Source organism: Ursus arctos, unplaced genomic scaffold, assembly GCF_023065955.2.
Source record: "Ursus arctos isolate Adak ecotype North America unplaced genomic scaffold, UrsArc2.0 scaffold_9, whole genome shotgun sequence".
In the NCBI taxonomy this organism is placed as follows: Eukaryota; Metazoa; Chordata; class Mammalia; order Carnivora; family Ursidae; genus Ursus; species Ursus arctos.
The window spans coordinates 25,870,581-25,892,622 of record NW_026623111.1 but is presented as its reverse complement, the minus strand read 5'-3'; the positions used below and the strand labels follow the sequence as shown (position 1 = coordinate 25,892,622).

Here is a 22,042-nt window from a genome sequence, read left to right as displayed (position 1 = left end):
CTGGTGGGGGATGTTGATAATGGGGGAGGTTGTGTGTATCTAGGGGAAGGATGTATATGGGAAATCTCTGTACCTTTTGCTCAATTTTGCTGTAAAACTAAAACTGCTCCAAAAATTAAAATTTAAAATTACATCTAGTAAAGTTTTGTAAAGAATTTCATATCAAATACACACGTTTTAAATAATATTTTCTAACCAATAAAATTATACTGATGATTGCATGTCCCATTGTTACTAGTTATAAATAATTATGATGAAAGGAGGTTTTTTTTAAAGTTAAATTTAGATGTTATTTTTAATTGAATTTGAATATGAACTTGACTCCTTCCATAGTTCAGACAAAACAGATACTCAGTATCATGTTTAGGAGTTTTGAATAGAGTACCTCATTAACAAACTGACCCAGATTTCTGTGTGTAGCTTAATTATAAATATGACATATATGTGTGGCAAATCATTGTTTTAAGACTGTTATGAAGACGCTGGCTATCACCGGCAATTCTGAGATTTTGTCTGTAGGGAATAATGGTTCTTTGATTATATGTTAAGCATAAATAATTGCAGTTACCAAATAAATGGCCTGAAAAATATCACATTAATAAAAGGGTAAATAACTTTTAAAAATAGAATGATCTTAATCAAATAATTAAGATGAATATTATGAAAATTCCATTTGGAAAGAGTTGTAAAGATAAATATAACAATATGGAGTTTATAATTACCTGTATTTTACCTGTAAGTTCTCTTTAAGCTTCTTTGTTTCAGCTTTTTGTAGCATTCTTACTCTTTTTTTCCCAGTTTATGTTGTCTATCTATGTTTGAGTGTGTGTTTTCTTTTTTAAGGAAGTGGCTTGTTGTCTTATAAGGAGTCTTGGCAAACGGAGGGAAATAGCAAGTCTTCAATTCTCTCACTATATTGACTTTAGCAATTAATCCAAAAGCTCTTGACCTAGGTTTAATCAGCTGTAAAATAAGAATTTGTATTATGTAATGTATGAAGTCATTTCTACTTTACAATTCTATGACTTCTATGGATTTATATTTCATTCTTTAGGTAGTAAGAAAGTAGTTGAGAATCCCTTAAGAAAAGCCTTTCTTCCCCCTCTCCTCTATCTGAACTATTGTAGTTATTGTTTTTACCCTAGTATCCTTAGACACTCCAATGTTGAGTAGTCGTTGGTACAGTTTCATTAGATTTTGGAACATTATCTGTTTCTCTTCTTTTTTCTATATTAAGTTCTATGTCTCTAAGAATCTTAACAATAGACATCTGTTACTACCTAAACATAAATGTCAGAGAAGTGTTTGCCTCATTTGGAGTGCCAAATGTCTTCCAAGCACTGTGCATGACACATTCTTACAGCCACCCTGAAAGAGTGATATCTATTTACACTTTAAAAATTAACAAACAAAAACTGAAAGTTAAAATCTTGTTCAGAGCCAGACATCAATTTGCAGAAAGTGATTTAAACTCAAATCTGCCAAATTCAAAAGTTATTTTTCTTTCTTCTGCACCACACTGAATTTGAGTCACTATTAAAAACTGAATGCATAAATAGTCTCAAAGCATTGCCAAATAAAGGAGTTTAAGGCAAATCATTTTCTTTTCATTGAACATAACCAGTGTATTTTAATTTTTAAAGTCACAGGCTAATTGTAAATGTGTCTTTCTTCCAGGCCAATCTGGGTTATAAACTCCTTGAGAGGAGAAACCAGGGTGATCAGAGTAATTTTCTTCATTTTCAGCACTTAGCCTATTAACGTCCACACAGAATCCCTCTCTAAATACCAGTTTAATTATATTGAATTAAAGAATATGCTAACACCTTTTGGTTCTTAGGCATATGAGTCCTAAAAGAAAGCTATTTAAAGAATTTAAAGAAAATACTGGATTAATGAAGATCATTGCAACAACAAATTGTCAGTGAAAGAACATGGGTTTGAGTTTATGGATGTAACACCAAGCATTACATGTGCTAGTTAATGAGCAAAACTTTTGGACCCACTTGGGGGCAGTTTCCATATGTGTTATATGGCACACAAAATAATACTAAAGCTATGTCCCCTGTCTAAAATCATTAGATATGTCCCATGTCTATGTTCCTATCTATGTCTATGTGCCCTATCTATGTCTATGCCCCCTACGTCCCCTATCTAAAATCATTAAAGCTATGTTCCCTATCTAAAATCGTTTAAACCACCTTTGAAATAATCAACGGCAACCTTTCAATAAATGCAACTACTTACATAATAGTTCCATGAAAGTATAAAACACCATTTTTAATTTCTCTGCAAATTCTTACCTTGAGTAATTCAAGGACTTTGATTTTTAATTTATGAAGCTCATTATGAACCACGTGGCGAGAATGAAGTCATATTTACCACTTAGTGCTGGAAGTAATGTGAAAATTATGTGTCAATAAATGTGATTTTTTTAAAGTTCTATTTTACTAAAGAAAAACAAAATCAAAGATGTGTAAGTAAAATGTTTCTTTCAAAAACTAAAGCCCTTAAGTGAGTAATAATATAAAAAGCTCTAGATAATGCCACTTTCCAGATAAGGGATTATTATGGTAATGGCGATTGTGCTTTCCTCACAGCTTCTGAAAAAAAAAAAAAGTGTCACTAACAGGAGAGTGATTTTAATGATTTATCATGAACTTTAAGCTGTATAAGGTGGGAAGAAATAAAGCTAGTGCATATGTATAAAAGGGTGGAAAGATCCATGATTCTAGTTTCTAGTGTGTTGAATGGCTGTAGGAGTTGGGATACTAGAGGGAGAAGCTTGGGATACTAGAGGGAGAAGCTGGACCAGATGAAGGAGGTGGTCAGGGAGCAAAAGGTATGAAACTGAAATTATGAGGTGAGAGTAATGAAATGATTTCACACAAAAAGTCTGAGCTTTGGCTAAGATGATGAGTGGTTGACATGAGGATGGAAAATTGAAGAACAGAACTAAAAAGTCAGGTTTGGGAAGAAAATGCTTCACAGATTTTGAAATCATCAATATTTCCATAAAATTATGTACTTCACTTAAACTGCAAATGCTGAAAACCTTTTGTTTCTAGTTTTGGTTGTATTTACTATTCATACAATATATACATTAGTGAAATATGTTGCTACATGCATGTTTCCCTATAGGTAACTTCAAAATATATTCTTACCCAAACTGTTGTCCATACGTTTTGCTATATTATTAAAGATTTCCAAATATCAGATTAGATCTATGTCCTGAATCATATCAAATGGACTGTAGAATTAAAAAAAAATTGTCTTTTTTTTTCATTTTTACTAACATATCTTAACTAACATCCTATCACTGTAAAGCAGTGATGTCCAGTAGAGATAGAATATATGCGAGCCACATATATAATTTAGATCGTTCTAGACATTTATAGGTTTGATTACTTTCTTACTGAAATAAAAGCTGTGCAGACTGTGAAAAAATAAAATAAAATAAAATTTTCTAATAGCCACATTTAAAGATGTAAAAAGAAATAGGTAATACTGATCTAATAACATATTTAACCCAAATAGCAAAAATATTATCCTTTCTACATGTAATCAATATGACAATCACTAGTGATAGTTTATATTCTTTTTTTTAATCTTTGATATCTTGTATGTATTTTACACTTCTGACATATAATTTGGACTAACCTTATTTTGAGGGCTCAATAGCCATGTGGTAATTGGCTATAATAGTGAACAGCACAGGTCTAAATATCATATTTAATATTAAGTATAAAATACAGCAGTGAGGTATCATATAGGCTTTATTTTTCATTTATAATTTTTTAACTAATATTGGAACATTTTATTTTACCAAGAAAAGTAAAGAAAGAAAGAACATTCTATGGTGCAAATGGCACCCAGGTGAATTAAGAGAATAGATTTATTCATATCTTCATTGCATCCATTTTTACAGACCTTAATCATATCAATAGTTCATCCTACTAGAGCTCTATTTTATTTGTTCTATTATCTTGGACTCCTATTGGTGAAATAATGATGACTTTGTTTCTCTGCATCTTTTCATTCACAGCATTGGCTTTCTTAGTTCTGTGAGTCAATGTAAAATAGAAAATACTATAAAGAGTGTAATTCAATAGAAAATAACTAAGCCACCTAGATGTGTTCCGTTTTAGTAGCCAAATGCAGATTTTTTTGTTTAAAAGCCACCCTTTGATTTCAAATCATTAAATGTTAATTTGGTGTGATTATTTTTAGGGCATATCAGTTCTATACATTTTAATTTGTTTGTGAATTGAATAAATGATCACTCAGCTTTTGCCCCAGTGTTTTGTTTTTTGGGCTGGGGAGGTTGTTTGTTCTTTTTAAACAAAATTATTTAATCATAGTTCTTTGTTCTTTTCAGTTTGGAGATATTTTGTATATTTTTTAAAATTTTTTATTTGAGTAGAGTTGGTACAAAATGTTACATTCGTTTCAGGTGTACAACGTAGTGCTTATTTATACATTATGCTACACTCCCCACAAGTGTACCATGACCACACAGTGCTACTACAGTGTCATTGACAATATTCCCTATGCTGTGTCTTTTATTGCCGTGACTTACTCATTCCATGAAAGCTTGTAACTCCCACTCCCCTTCACCCATTTTCTCATCTCCTTACCCACCTTCCCTGTGGCAACCATCAATTTGTCCTCTATACTATAGATCTGATTCTTTTTGTTTATTTGTTCATTTGTTTGTTTTTTTTAGATTCCACGTATAAGTGAAATCATGGTATTTGTCTTTCTTAGTGTGACATGTTTCACTTAGCCTCACACCCTCTACATCCATCCATTTCGCCGTAAATTTCTGCCATGTGTTAATCTGAGAGTCCTCTAAGTGGTGAAAGCCACTTTCAGTCCAATCACATTATGTAATTAAAATTCCATATGATAATTGTATTTCTCCAATATACTTATTTCTGATGTCTCAATTTTTTTTTTTCAGGCAAATCATTAATGAAAAAGCCTCTCTAAAGTTCAGTACTATTTTTATTATTTGAATATTTTCCAAATCTTTTTTCCTAAAGCCACAAAAATTGTTATCTTCCTCTTTAAACTCCATTATTTAGAAGATAGATATCTATTTAGAGGCATACTGGATTTTTCAGTTTAGATATAATTATTTACTAAAGCCTTGTATCACTTCAATATTTTCTTGGGTAATCTAAATACAAGTCCTGCTACCAACCTAAATGTCTGTCAGGTTCCAGCATTTTCCTCCTGCCAGGCTCCTATAATGGTTTCACAGCCACTCTCCATTATCTGCCACTGCTTCCAGGGAAGATGAATTTACCTTTGTGAGGTATGGGGGTAGAGATGGGTGGGTTCACAGTGACTGAAGAAGCATGTGCCACATGGAGAACCAGCCTGTTATTATTTTAGATAAAGTCCTTCTTTTTTTTTTTTTGGTTTTGCTTTTTCTCTTTTTAAGCATCTGAAAGGTTTAGAGCATACACATATTAGATAGTTTTTAAAATATTCGATATTAATAAGTAATGCATAAATGGTAGCCAAAGTCATCTATCAAGGGAAAGAAGACAGAGTAGGATAGAATAGTAAGATTTGAGGTCCAAAGACACAAATAGAATGCTAATTCTGTGGACCTCCCTGCCTGTTGCATATTTCTTTCACACTTTTTCTTTTAAATTTTTATCAAAGTCTTAAAAACCTTTACATCTAAATGCTGCCTTTAAAAATTGTTTGAGATATACCACTTCTACAGCCCCTGCTAAAAATGAGCAACTGTTCCACCTGTTTACCAAAGCTCTGATGCTTTTCCAATTTTTTTTTTCCCCCAATGTTTGGATGTTCTACATGGGAGAAAGAAAATGGATGGACTTAGAAATAAACACAACAAGACTAATTATTCACATATGGCTCTTCATCCTACTTACTTGTGTAATGTTTTAGCTTCTTCAATAGCACCTTTCAGACTTTGTACAAAGCATAAGACCTTGAATAAAATAGGCACTCAGTAAATACTTCGCATTAACTGGTGTGAAATTACCATGAGCTTCAGATTCCCTAACCATTCTCTTGATATTCCTTAGTATAGATAACAAGGCCAAGTTTATACCTAGCACTTTTCATGGGGAAATTATCAAGTAGATCGTATTTGGCTCCTTCCTGTGTTTGGTTCACATGGTCTCTCTCTTCAATCTTGGCACAGTCTTTCTCCTAACAGCGAGTTTCCTGGTACAAACTTCAAGTTCGACAGTTGTCCTTTTCAAACAAAAATAAAAATAAATGCATACAAACCTCACAGGTCCTTCTTTTTAACTGTTAGAAAAACAAATCTATGTGAATTAATTCACACTAAAAGTGGAGATACTGAAAGCTGACTCAATGTCTAAAATATGTTTTAATTTTGATAACAGTTAAATAAATTAAATTTCTGAGATTTTAGTAAAAACTTTTGTGTTGTTGTTTTTATATTTGGTATATTCAAAACTCTCGTATTGTACCAGGTACTCATTTTGCTCCACGTGATATGTTCATAGCTTTGATGACCTCTGAAAACTCAGTGAAATAATTTTAAAAACACTGCAATTTGATTATGTTAAGATACAATTAAAATAAAGTAACAAAGTATTCCTTCAAATAGATCCTGGATTAAAAGCTAAGTTTCTAAGCATACTAGATTCCAAAAAAATTGGTTGTCTTTTAAACGAGTCAATTTGTTTCTTAGTTAAGAGGGAAATGACTTTCTAAACATGCAAAAGACAAAGTACAATAGGCCTGTAAGTACGTGTAACCCAAATAGTTAACATTTTCTGTGCATATAATAAAATTGTTTTAAACCAGAGGTGCAAAAGTAGACATCTAAAATTAACTTATACATTAGTCAGGGTGTTTAAAATTATTCTGAATGTAAATACTGTTGAAATACCTATATACTGTGGCTAGCTATACTTTCCTGGACTCCCATCATTTATAACAAAGACTTCACACATTTAATCCACCTGCATTTTCAGGACTTTAAAGAATGTAACATCCATCTTAAAGTTAGGGAGGATTCTTCTTCTTCTTCTTCTTCTTCTTCTTCTTCTTCTTCTGCTTCTGCTTCTGCTTCTGCTTCTGCTTCTGCTTCTGCTTCTGCTTCATTGTCGTCTTCTTCTTCTTTTCTTCTTTTTTCGGTAAAACTCTTTTGACAGGGTTGGGGAGTCCTCCCTTCCACAGTATCAACAATAGAGTCCTGTGCTATACTTCAGCCATTCAGCAATCGAATGTCCCTGTTCAAAATATTTAATCTCAGAATACAGTGTGCAATGGAGTTCATGTGGATGGCATCATATTGCAGTTTAGATCTAGATACTGCCCCTGGATTATGACCTCACTTAGTCGTTCATGGTCTGAGCTTGATCTGCCTATTCTGACCACCTTAGCAATATCCTGTCGATGATAAACAAAAATAGACACTAAAGTGGTAAGGGTAGGCTTTGTTCATTAATAGTATTGCGATAAGGAATAAGGTCCAGTGTGAATCGAACTCAAATTCATAAAACAAAAGACAGGGGACTTCTTAAGACTGGTGTGTACCGAAGAAAGGTACTGAAGGATGTTCAAAAGGGTTAGTCCACTGGACTAAGCCACCTGTATTCGTTAACAGGCACTTACCCAGAGAAGAAATACATTTTTATCTTTATGACAAGAGGCAGTGGTGTAAGTCGAAGCTAAGCACCCATTGAAGTCAGGCCCTGATTCTCCCACAGCGATTGGGCAAGAGAGGATGTGTGTTATCCCCAAGCATATTTGCATTTCAAAGAACTAGCTCTCAGGTCCAGAAACAGTATTGGGTGGTATATTTACATCTCCATGGGCAGAGAAAGAATTTAAAATTGCAGGATTTCTAAGATACCTGATCTAAGAGGGGCTGGAACAGACAGCAAATTTTCCTGGTAGCATTGAACTTCCTCAGGCATGCATTTTTTTTTTTTTTTTTTTAGATTTTATTTACTTATTTGAGAGAGAGAAGAAGAGAGAGCAGGAATAGTAGGGAGGGAGAGCAGACTCTCTGCTCAGCAGGGAGCCCAATGTGGGGGTCCCAGGACCTTGAGATCTCGACCTGAGTTGAATGCACACACTTAACTAACTGAGCCACACAGGCGCCCCTCAGGTAGGCGCTTTAAGAGGGTCTAGAATCATCCTATGTTCAGGGCCTTAGGCTATAAGAAGCCAGGCTAGACTTAGTTGAATCTCTTAGTGCAAAGGTTTGAATACAATCATTTTCCCCTAGAGTTCTGCAGTTCTCGATATTAGCATTTGTTAGATTTTTTTTCCCTTTCATTACATTTTATTTGACTGATATACCTTGATTTTAGTTAGGGGTCACAACTATAAGACACAAAGTGAAGGTGGTAGTGGTTTAAACATAAGGTAATATATTTGCTAATATACACACAACAAAGCCTAGTAATTCCACACCAGATATTAATTTTTTTTAACTTTTTTCTGGTTTGGTTGATTAAACACTGTGCTGATTAAATCACATTTTTGTAATCAAAATTTCTAAAGTTTATACAATTTTACCGTGACGATGTGTATCTGTGTGTCCTTAAGGAAAAGTCTTACTATATAATGTAGGGGCCAAGAGTTGAGCAGGGATAGCCCAGGATGCCAACCATAGCTCCAATGTTAAGTCATTGTGTGAACTGGAGAGATATTCATAGCATTTATGCCTCTGTTCTCTGATCCAATAGGTGAGGAGTATTTGGTTAAATGATCTCTAAAAGATACTTATGGCCTCAAAATTGTATACTTATGGGTCTAATTTAATAACTTTATCAATTCTGTCTATATGCCATAAAATACACTAAAAACTGTGCGGCATGTCAAAAGATATAGGATTTTCCCAAATTTTAAGAAGTAACGCACAATGGCTTTATCAAGTTGCCTCCTGTTCGTGTTGGAGGGGTATTTCTCACTTCAAAATAATTGAGACCATGGGACGCCTGGGTGGCTCAGTCGTTGAGCATCTGCCTTTGACTCAGGGCGTGATCCCGGTGTTCTGGGATCGAGCCCCACATCAGGCTCCTCCACTGGGAGCCTGCTTCTTCCTCTCCCACTCCCCCTGCTTGTGTTCCTCTCTTGCTGGCTGTCTCTCTCTGTCAAATAAATAAATATAATCTTTTTTTTAAATGTTTTTTTATTATATTATGTTAGTCACCATACAGTACATCCCTGGTTTCTGATGTAAGGCTCGATGATTCATTAGTTGCGTGTAACACCCAGTGCACCATGCAATACGTGCCCTCCTTACTACCCATCACCAGCCTATCCCATTCCCCCACCCCCCTCCCCTCTGAAGCCCTCAGTTTGTTTCTCAGAGTCCATAATCTTAAAAAAAAAAGAAAAAAGAAGAATTGAGACCAGTCACCAGGATACCCTAAATTCATGCAATCATTTGGAACACTTCTTTCTGCCCTACCCATACATGACATCATTTATTTTCAAGTCAAGTATTCACAACCTGAATACATTATCCATTCATGTGTTCAGTCACTTGGTTATTCATTTTGCCAGGTTTTTTTCCACGTCTTCTTAAGAATTTGTCACCAGTCCCACAATATTTACTGAATACAGAACTGTTCAACAATTATAACAGTCCACACTTATTGTGACTTCACATGCAGGCACACAGAGCAAAATTATTACTTGGGGTATAAAATACAGATAATCACCAGGTTAACTTCATTTTGCACTAGTCATTTTTTAAATTACCCAAATAAGAAGATTATTTTAATGCTTTCATTTTCAGTATTTGTTTCATCTATCAGGTTTAAACATAAGTATATATTAACTAATTTTTAGTCGCATGTATTTTTCCTGGTTAAAAAAAAGTCATACATATTCATTGAAGAACATTAGGAAAATATGGTAAACACATAATGAGAATATTTCCAATGAAAATATTAATAAAAATAGATAGCATAATATTAAGTATTAAAATCTTTATATAATCTCCATTTCCCATGTAATGTTTTCAACCAAGAGAAACAATCTGCAGAACACTATTATATATCATCAGCCCAAGAATGGGAACGATAGTCATTTTAGTGAGCAATGTTAAAGGAACAACCAGCCCTCTAAGGCACACATTGGATGTATCAATCCATTCTATATATGTATGACCAGATTTTTACCCCGCTGTAATATATATATTTTTTTACTTACATGAATTTCTCAGTTTCTTTCTTTTTTCCAGCATCTAAACATCCACAATTCAGCCCAGAAAGTTGTAATTCTCTCGCTTGGATTATTCTCTCATCTTGGCCCTTTCTGTATGGGTGTGATGTTACTTATCAATTACCATTCAGCTTTGCTTGAATCAGTGTTGCTTCCTTCCTTATAAACCAAGCCTTCTTATGTATGATTCTCAGACCTGGATCATGGACAAGAAGTTTAATAAGTGTATTTTTTCAAAGGTCTGATGATGAATCCCCAAGTCTTCTATAAAGAAGAATGAGGCCGTGAGACAAAGAACAACAAAGTCTTTTTACTTCCTAGGACAAGATGTAATTTTACCAGAAACTGAGCTGGAGAAGCTTCAGATGATTGCGCAAAGTGGAAAATACCAGCTCCACTAGAACAGCATCTTAACAAAAGTTTGGAGATGATGCAGGGTTTATGATACCACACATTTTATTCACACAGATGTAAAATAATCTGAACACTGCATGTATCCTGTTTTGCCAATGTGTTTAAATATGCTTTCTTTCTTAAAATAAATTTAGATGTTCCCTCAGTGGGCCTTTGGAGAGAAATCCAATTATAATATGATACATATGATAAATATGAGGAGATAAAATACCAAAGAAATACTCAGACATGAAAAACCCTTAAAATAATAAAAAAAGATTGTATATTTTCATTTAGAACTATTTTTCATAGTGATTCAAATCAAAAGACAATATAAATACCATATTAACTTTTAGTTGTTTTTAAATTTTTTTAAAAATCTTAGTTGAAGCACAATGTTACCTTAGTTTCAGGTGTACAACATAGTGACTTCACTTCTCTATAAGGTATTTTATGCTCACAACAAGGGTAGCCACCATGTGTCACCATACAGTGCTATTACAGTATCATTAACTGTATTCTGTATCATGTGCGCTTTCTTCCCTGGCTTTTTCATTCGTTCCATAACTGGAAGTCTGTATCTCCCACGCCCCTTCACCCATTTTACCTAAGCCCCATTCCCCTTCCTTTTGGCAACCATCAGTTTGTTATCTGTATTTACAGAACTGATTCTGCTTTTTACTTGTTTATTCACTTGGTCTTTTTTAGATTTCACATATTAATTTTTGTTTTTTAATTTATTTTTCGCTGAGAGATTCTAACTCTGATCTCTTAGAACACTTGAGGCATATAGATTATAATGTTGATTATATTGTATAATTAAAGGGCTGTGTTTCCAGCAGCTTTATTAGACTGAGAGATTGAAGGTAGGTCCCCTATACTTAAAAATGACACATAGGCCATGGCTATCATGAGCTAGGACATATTGCATTCCAGCTCAGCCACAACAGTGACTGGAATTACTTCATGGGACATCAGGGAAATGGGAAGTCAATATTAAATAACGGTAATGAGTATGGGTTCTGCTGGTTACTTACCTTCCTCATCTGAGGAACAATAATAATTATATCATATAATATCTGTGTCACAGGATTATAAAAATTAAAATTGTATGTTTTGTAGTCAGTGCAAATTCGACACTTGGGGAGCATTTAGTAACATTTGGCTTTTTTTAATTGAGAGAATTTTTCCTAGATTGTAAGTATTCTGGAAATTTCTTTCTTCCCCAAAATAAGAAGTTTGAACCCTCCAACTGCAACAGTTTGAAGGACACAGATTAGATACAGAGGAACTGTTTTCTGGGAAATTGACAACAGTGGCAAGCATTTGACAGAGTGAATTAAAGGGACTCAGACCTCTGCTAGTCCAGTATAATTAAGAAGATAGATAGTTATGGATACTGAAACATTTGATAAAGAGTCTCCGTTTAGATTTTGATTTTATGATATTCTAGACAAAAAAGAAAAAACTGTCTTTTCTATTGATGTTAAATTCCTAAAAGAAGTAAGTATGTGTCCATTCTGATGTAGGACTGTACAAGCCATGAAGAACCCCAGGCATTAAATGAATACATAGATGGAGATCTCACTAACTTTGGGAGACAAAGAAAAACAAGTCAGATCAGATCAAGCAGACACTGTGGCTAATAACATCACCATCCGCCTACGAATATAGGAATGCTTGCTTGTTAATGATTAGTTATTAGTAATTTTTTTCTCTCTACACGTAGATTTGTTAAACTTTTTGCTTGTATAAATGTTGGTGCTATTGAGTAACCCTAAGATATCTAAATGTCTGGATAAATTCCCAAATTAGGGGCACCTGGGTGGGTCAGTCGTTAAGCATCTGCCTTCAGCTCAGGGCATGATCCCGACGTTCTGGGATCGAGCTCCACATCAGGCTTCTCCACTGGGAGCTTGCTGCTTCCTCTCCCACTCCTCCTGCCTGTGTTCCCTCTCTCCCTGGCTGTCTCTCTCTGTCAAATAAATAAATAAAATCTTTAAAAAAAAAATCCCAAATTGAAGACTTTTCCAGAGGTTGTACAATTATCTAAATATAATGATGGAATGTTACAATTTGTTACAATTTGCAACCTATATTCACATGTTCGATTTTAGACCTGCTAATCATTTATCTGTTTTATTTGTTTTGGCTGCCTCTCTGTGCAGGCCAACTGTTTCACAACATATTCTGTTAATGATTATGTTAAGAGAATTGTAGAGAATGACAGAAAAACTATTGTCATGTTAAACAAAAATTAGGTATATTAAAAAAAAGAAAACCTGTCCTAGGATAACACAGTCAGAAAACCCTCACAATGACCATAGTTTTTTGAGAAAGATGTCAAAAAAAAAAAAAAAAAAAAAAAGACCCTCTTTGGCTTAACTTGAGCTCATTAATCTGAGTTTTTTATACTCCTACATTTAATTATCATTTAATAATGGTTTTTTTGATGTTTTAAAGCAAAGTTTATTTTTTTCTTTTTATATAAATAGTTATTCAAATAAGATTCAACTTGCTAGTTAAGAGTTTCATCTAATGTTCATTTATGTGTTGTTACATGGTTTTTAAGTTGTTTTTTGCTTTAGTCTTTCTACCTTCCATATTTAACTATTTTATTTTGTTCTTTAAAATATGGATGGGACACCTGGGTGGCACAGTTGATTAAGCAACTGACTCTTGGTTTTGGTCATGATCTCAGGGTCGTGAGATTGAGCCCCATGATGGACTCCGTGGTTAACGGGGAGACTGAGATTTTCTCTCCCTCTCCCTCTGCCCCTTCCACTCATGTTCTCTCTCTCTCTCCCTCTGTAATATAAACAAATAAATCTTTAAAAAAATAAAATATGGGATAGAAAAAGTTATGACTATAAAGTTATGTGACAAATTTATGTGGCAAAGCAAACATAGGTAAGGGACAAAGCAAACTTTGCACCAGATGAAGTCAAACAGGTAAGGAAGACTTTATTCAAGGCTTTTGAAATAGAGAATCTGAACTCAATTCCCTTGAAATGAAGGGTGGGGCAGGTTTTAAGAGCGGGTTAGAGGAAATCACAGACCATCTGTGTTTGCTAATTAGCCTTACCCAAAAGAAAAGTAAGGTAGTTTCACAATTTGGTACCAGGAGCTCAAGGAAGTTCGAAGTTAAGTTCCTACCCTTCCACCGAGACCACAAGATAAGGCACTATCTTGATTTCATTTAAAAGCGATTGCTCCTCACCCTTGAGAAAGAACCCTGGGCTATAAAACTGATGTGAGATTTTTAAATGAATTAGAATCAAAGGAACAAATTTACTGTTAGAACTTTGTGAAGTAAATGCTCTAATTAAGGGAAGTAAGGCAGAACGCTATCTAAAGATTAGTCCCCTTGATCAGAGGTTTCCCGCAGTAGACAGTGTTCTTGAGGGTAGCGAGAGACTAAATGTACAGAGACAAAAGCCAGATCATGTATAAAACTAGTACTCTGACCCAACTTAGTGTCAACCAGAGAAAGCTCATCATGGTCCCCTAACCCATCACATAGGATGCCCAGCTTCTTGTGAGCCAGCTCCAGCTTTCCCATGCCAACAAGCTCTGATCACAGCAGACTGGAAGCCTTCCCTTTTCTCACCATAAAGCTTTCCCACTCTGCCTGCCTTTGAGCATCTGCCACACACAAGTGATGGTGGCTGACTCCCTTGCAACAGCAACTTTATAGTCTTTGCTCGTTCTCATTTGTTTGGTCTTCATTTATTTCCACAGAAGCATTTATTTCCGTAGAAGCATCTAGAACTGTGCGTGATTAATAGTACCAACTTAATCTATTAAAGAGAGAGTTTCTCTGTAAAGACTTCTGTGCTAGCAGCATACTGGAGAAAGAATATGGTAAGAAATTAATAATATAGTAGCACCCAGCCTGAATCACTTACTTAGGTCTAAGCGACCTTAGACAATTTAATGAGTTGCGTCCTCTAGTCTCACCTCTATTTTTGGAATAATAATTCAACTTAGCATTTATTTGAACATTAAATTAGATAATGTTTGTGAACATTGTTTCTCCTTCCCTATGCATTATTTCTCGATTGCAGTGTTTGGAGGGAGCCACTGTCCTGCAGGCTTAATGCTAAAAGGACATAAATTAACTTTAAAATGCTGCTTATAAAAAAATGGTTAACAATTTTTTGTTTCTATCTATAGTGACTGTGACTGAAGAAGTTTAAATTCTTGTACATTAGCTGAAAAAAGGCTCCAGGGAAAAATGGTCCAGAAAGGAAAAGACAAAAACACCCTCAGGCCAGCCATTGCTATGCAAGGGAACCTGCAAAGGTGCAAGTGGTAGTCTTGGGTAACCACCAAAGCCTCTGGGTTGTTCTGCAACTAATGACTTATAGCAACTGAGCCAGCTGTACAGTTTTGTTTGGTTTTAAGTATTTTTTCTTTTCTATAAATTATACATTAAGTAGATAATGCAACCACATGACCCAAATAAAGCAACCAGGTGAAAGGTATAAAGAACATTCGCTTCTACACCTGTTCTCAGTTCTCCTGGATCTTACCTCCCAACCAAGAACCCCACCAACACAGATAAACACTTGTGCTGGTTTCCTGTTCAAACTTCCAAGAGTATTTTTTAAATAACAAAAGTATATGTTTGTGCTTTTACTGTTTTATATAAAATATAGGATGGTATACCTTTTGTGGGTCACTTTGCTTAACCTAACAGTACATTTTGATGGTTTTCACCTTTCTGTACATAGTGTCTTCAGTCTTCATTTATTTGTGCATTTGTGTGTGTATGTAATGTTTTAAAAACTACTAGATCTTAAAGATGTGCTACAATTTGTTTAACAGGCACCCAGGGGTGTGCATTTAAGTAGATTCTAGGCTTTAGTTATTGTGAACATCCTAGGATGAATAAACTTGTACCCTTGTCATTTCAATCCGGTGCACCTCTCTCCTTTCCTGTATGTGAAATGTGCATCTCGTAGATCTAGAATAAATCCCCAATAGTGGAGTTAGAAGGTATGCATAGACATAGATGTAGATATATACCTAGATACAGACCTAAATCTAGATAGAGATGTAAAGATATAAATGTAGAGATAGGCATATAAATAGATACATATACACATATATAATAAAATTACTCTATGTATGGAAATATATAAAATTTCTGTCACTGATTCCCAGTTTATGTTCCTATTAGCCTATTTCTTCACACTTCACACACGCTAAGTATTATTGAACATGCGGCTTTTACGAAGCTGATAGGTAAAAATCATTATCTCAATGTACTTTTAAAGTGTCTTTGTGTTATTCTGAGTAATATACTGTGTTTTGTTCTAAGTTTAACGGATCTTTCCTTATTTGAAGCCTGTCTTTTCATACTCCTTGCTTGTTCTTTAAATTTTTAAAATCAATTTGTAAAAGATCTTTACATTTAGGAATATATTATCTCTTTGCATATATCTCTTTGCAGATGTTACTACAGTACTATTTTTCTGCCAATGTCCGTATCTGTATCTATATCTATAGATATTGAAAGAACATTTCAATCTTTTCTTCATGGCTTTGAGATTTTTTTTCCTCTCTCCAACAGTATAAATGAAGTCACTTGAACTTTCTTCTAGTCTATTATAATTCATAATTTTTAGTTTAAATACTTGACTAGCTTTAGAGTTTTTGCTGCATAAGTTATGGATTTGGTTCATTTTTTTTCCCCACAATGCCAATTAGTCATCCCAACATCATTCATTCCCACATATTGAGTTAATACCTTAAATATATACTAAATTGGCAAATACATTTTGGTATTATACTATATATATATATATACATATATATATATATCAAAATACATATTTGGTATAAATACAGGTGCATTTATAAAGTGATTCTCCTTTTCCATTATTTTGTCTACTTATGTGCCAGTAATAAACAGCTTTATTGATTGGTATTTATTGTATATATTAAATTCTGGTATATTGTAAGAATTCAGTTTTCTTTTTGGCATTGACAGATCTTTCTATATAGATGATGTATTACAGTTATATTTATATTTATATTGATTCTACATATTTATATTATGTAGAGTCAAATATTTATACAGATCATATATTTTTATCTAATAGACAACAATTTTAAGGTGGTGGGTATAGATGAAGAATAAAGAGGGACCATTTATCAGACTTGCTTTTTTTTTTTTAAGATTTTATTTATTTATTCGACAGAGATAGAGACAGCCAGCGAGAGAGGGCAGGAGGAGTGGGAGAGGAAGAAGCAGACTCATAGTGGAGGAGCCTGATGCGGGGCTCGATCCCACAACGCCGGGATCACGCCCTGAGCCGAAGGCAGACGCTTAACCGCTATGCCACCCAGGTGCCCCCAGACTTGCTTTCTGATTTAGGAAAAGAAAGTATAATTATTTGTGGTGGTTGTTATTGTAGTAATTATTTTTAGCAAACTGAACAGACATTTATGTTTAAGAATTACAAGAGTAAGTTGTATTTTAAGTGGCAGAAAATATTTCAAATGTAAGCCTATTGCTTCTGGTAAGAGTATTAGTGGCATGGGTGAGTGCCTTACAATCTCAGGTTGAATCCCTGTGCTTTTTAGTTCAGAAATGAGATACAGGCTCTCTTCATACTATTTCTCAAAAATGTTTTGGAAAGGAATGAAATCGACAACCAGTGAATAAAGCTTAATGAAATATATTCATTAAAAGTAAAGGATTCTGTCAAAGAAAATGCCCAAATAATCTCTCAGGTTATATAGTCTTGGTTTCTGATTGGCTAGGAACTGTAACATTAGAGCAGTTTATAAACAAGCCGTCTTTACATTTATATAGATGCTGATTCAAAGTCAACTAGTGTCAGTTAATGCTTGCGGAGTGCAGCGTGTGGCGATCAGCACTTCTGTATCCATCGTGCATTTAAATCTAACTGTGATTCTGTGACAAAAAAATATTTTTAATGTTATAAATTATTACAATAATCCAGAGAAGTTAATCAGCACTTCCCACATGGTGGAGCTAAGATTTTAATCATGGTTTTGGAATTTCCGTTCTGTACTCCTTCCACTACAAAAGTTCCTTAGGTTTTTCAGTGATTGAAGTGATAACAGACATCATGGTTTATTCTTTTACCTAATAACATTTCAAGTAATTATTAGCATTGACAAGAAAGTATATTCTTTGTTCATTTTCTTTATAACCTAGACATTCTTAAATTTAAGCCACTTTATTTATTATTCATTCATCAAACAAACTGGACATTTTTTTTTTTTTAAGATATTATTTATTGGCCAGAGAAAGACACACAGAGAGGGAACACCGGCAGGGGGAGTGGGAGAGGGAGAAGCAGGCTTCCCGCTGAGCAGGGAGCCCGATGCCTGGGCTCCAAGGGGGGCTGGATCTGAGGACCCTGGGATCATGACCAGACCTGAAGGCAGATGCTTAACAAATGAGCCATCCGGGCGCCCCTAAGCTGGGCACTTTTTTTTTTTTTTTTAATGATTTTTTATTATATTATGTTAGTCACCATACAGTACATCCCCGGTTTCCGATGTAAGGCTCGATGATTCATTAGTTGTGTATAACACCCAGTGCACCATGCAATACATGCCCTCCTTACTACCCATCACCGGTCTATCCCATTCCCCCACCCCCCCCCCGAAGTCCTCAGTTTGTTTCTCATAGTCCATAGTCTCTCATGTTTCATTCCCCCTTCTGATTACCCCCCCTTTCTTTATCCCTTTCTTCCCCTACCAATCATCCTAGTTCTTATGTTCCATAGATGAGAGAAATCATATGATAGTTGTCTTTCTCTGCTTGACTTATTTCACTTAGCATTATCTCCTCCGGTGCTGTCCATGTTGTAGCAAATGTTGAGAACTCGTTCTTTCTGATAGCTGAGTAATATTCCATCGTATATATGGACCACAACTTCTTAATCCAGTCATCTGTTGAAGGGCATCTCGGCTCCTTCCACAATTTAGCTATTGTGGACATTGCTGCTATGAACATTGGGGTGCATATGGCCCTTCTCTTCACTACGTCTGTATCTTTGGGGTAAATACCCAGTAGTGCAATGGCTGGGTCATAGGGTAGCTCAATTTTTAACTTTTTAAGGGACCTCCTAAGCTGGGCACTTTTGTCCCAGAATGTAGACTAAAAACTTACTGCTTGTGTTATTGTTGTGGCCAATTAATGCAATAAAATCTGTCTTCCCTTATCAATTCCCCTGATAAAGTTAGGCTTTTTGGGAGAATGTAGGAGCTCATTTTTTTAGGTATCTGTTTGCTACATAGAAATACATGAGAAAATTTCCAGTACAGTAGAATTTGTAATTGTTGCATTCAGTAATTACAATCTATTGAGATCTAAATTTCATTTGTTCACATCAGTGTCTAAGATATGATTTTAGACACAGACGTGAATAAATAATTACCTTGATTTGTTGATGAGTTGTGTATGTGTATATGTAGACTTTTATTTTTAATTAATTTAATATTTTAGCTGGTTACATATACATAATTTAAATTCAATAAATGTTAAAATTTAATCCCTGAAAAATGTCTCCCTCTCACCCCTGATGTCCAACCTATAATTTGATTTCAATAAGAATTAAAAGGTAATCAGTGAAAAGTAATATCTTCCTCCCACCCTTGATCTTGTAATCACTGCCTATTATCAATTATATGTCTCTTTAGAAACTTTTAAAGTATATATAATTTTTCTTTTTTATGAAGAATTATATTCTATTATATTTTTTTTTAATTGTATTCTATACACACCGTTCTTGCTCTTTGAAATTAACTATGTATTATATATTTATCCATATCAATCCATACGAAGCTTTTTTAGTTTTTAAGATGATTGCATTCTATTGTATTGATATAGCATAATTTATTGAATACATTCGTGTTATAAACTTTTGCTATTAGCAAAAAAACCCCCAAAACAAAAAACAATAGCAAAATCACTACACTAACTTTCAACTCTAGTACACACATTATTTTACACATATTGACTATATCTGTGAGCTAAATACTTAGGAGTATAATTGGGAGACATTCCCAATTGTCACCCACAGATTTTTGTGCCAATTTATTTTTGAGTCAACAATAAATCAAAGTGCCTATTTGTCCATAGCCTGGCCTATGGCTTTTAGCATTTTGTAAGACTAATTGACTATAGTACGTATGTATTTATCTCTATACTAAATGTATAGATAAATATGTATTTTTTGTTTAAAACTAAACTGATTTATACTAATAAACTGACAATTTGACAAACTAACATCTTATAATGAATGAAATGAGCATTTCTCATATATCTAAGGACAACACTGTTTTTCATTTTTTGTGAAACATCTGTAGGTATAATTTGCTGATTTTTCTACTGAGTAGATCTTTGGCTTATTAAAAAAAAAACTATGCTTTAACTGTTAAAACAATTACTACTGTGATGTGTGTTTCAAACCTATTTTTCTAATTTTTTTTGCCTTTGATTTCGCTCATGGCATTTCTTGGCACTTGTAGCAGTTTCTTCCCCACCCCCTGTGACATAGTCCACTCTTCTAAGTTTTCTTTTCTCTCTCTGTTTTTTCTTCTTCTTTTTCTTCTTTGTGTGTGTGGTATTTTCTTTTGTTTTTTAGTGAGTATATATTTGGAAGTGGGAGGTGGGTGTCATAATTCTAAACAACTTTTTTCTCTAGACAGGGATTATCAAACTATGTCCAGTGGGACTAACCTGGCTCACTGACTAGTTTTATAAATACACTTTCATAAGAGCATAACCATACCTATTCGTGCATTATCGTGCAACAATGGCAGAACCGAGTCGTTGCAATAAAAACCCTACAGTTCACAAAGCCTAAAATGTTTTCTGTCTGGCCCTTTACAGAAAAAATTTACCAGCCCCTTCTCTTTACAGTTCTATGAGGCATTATCTTTATATTTTACAAAACATAAAGTCTCGGATGAAGCGAAGCTAAGAAATATTTTCAAAACTTTTGAAAAGTTTGAAGCGTTTTCAAAAGAAAAATTGTTATATGCAAGTAATGAATCATGGAACTTTGCATCAAAAACTAGGGATGCACTGTATGGTGACTAACATAATATAATAAAAAATATTATATAAAAAAATCAAATGGCAGATCTCCAATTTTACTCTCGTCTGTCTGACTCCAGAATTGAGGTTAAAACCACTGTGTACTTATCCCCATTAACTAAAAATGCATTTGTACACTCAAAGTACAATTGTACTTCATTGGGACACACTAAACTCAAATTTGATCACAGAAGACTCCCAATGAAATCTTTGTGGAGAACAGACTTAATTTTGTAAAAGTATACAAGCAGTTTGAAAGTTACAGATGTCTTCATGAGGGCAGAGAATTTCTGCATGTCCAAAGACACCTCAAAGCCCATACGTATCATTCACAAAGAAATATTTTGATAACTACTATAACTGTAGTTGTTATACTCAAAACCATATAAAACTTGAAATAATCTGTGATATGACTATGTACATATCAGGAATATGACCTTGATAATGGGATGAAGAGTGATAAGAATTGAGTTTTTTATACACAACACATAATGATAGACAACAGAAAGCTGTTCGATAAATTCTAAGAAAACTTGTGGCTGTCTTTCATTATTTTCTATACAATGTACTTTGCAATTGAGAAACCTCTCTGACCTTCCTAGAAAAACACAATAAAACAGATCAACCAAACAACTACAAAAACTGTTATTTCCCTTACACTCTGATTTAGTGGTAGCCTCTAATTAACTGTGAGGCAAGTCAAAATGTGACTGGAAACTCTCAATCTCTTAAATATTTTTTATCATCCATGAAACTAAGCATGAGAATAAAACAGTACCCATTATTCAGGGTTTCTGTTGAATGTAGAGAGTAGATATTTTTCAACATACTGTTTGGCTATACTTGTCAGCCTGACTGGCTTGTGTTTTTATCTTCCTTAATGGTTTCAAAACTTTCTTTTCAACAAACTAAAACTGAAAAATGTTAATGCTCATTGTACAGCATTAAAATAAAAGTATTTCAAAACATTTATTGGTTTTGACTGCCAGGTTCCAAACTGTTTATCTGGAAGATGGATATCTGGATATTGTAGCAAAAAGCAACAGTAAGTTGAAAATCTAGACTGAAAATGTCTCTGCAATGTTATAGCCTTTGTACATTTGACAGTGATGAAGATGATTATTCTTATTATTTCTTTCTGTCCATCATATTAGCTATACTGATGGTAGAGAAATTATGAATTATAAAGCATTGAATAATTATACAGATGTGCCATTCCAAAAGGATTTGGCCTAACTCTTGTATCAAAATAAATTAAAATTGAATGATGTATTGCTTACAATTGCCAAGTATTCTTCAAATATGTTAACTAAAATAATACTAATAATAATAATGAAAAACAAAAAACAAACATAG

General features: G+C 34.1%; 1 long non-coding RNA gene across 1 annotated transcript in view; it reads right to left on the bottom strand.

Moving 5' to 3' along the window:
- The window catches only part of LOC123001561 (uncharacterized), a 32,354-nt gene extending 21,843 nt beyond the window's left edge, over positions 1-10,511 (bottom strand). The window contains exons 1-3 of the long non-coding RNA XR_008958472.1: positions 10,192-10,511; positions 6,095-6,240; positions 723-963 (exon numbers count right to left, since the gene is read on the bottom strand). This is a non-coding gene — a long non-coding RNA (uncharacterized LOC123001561). The remainder of the gene's footprint in view (positions 1-722; positions 964-6,094; positions 6,241-10,191) is intronic.
- Positions 10,512-22,042: the final 11,531 nt, after the last annotated feature.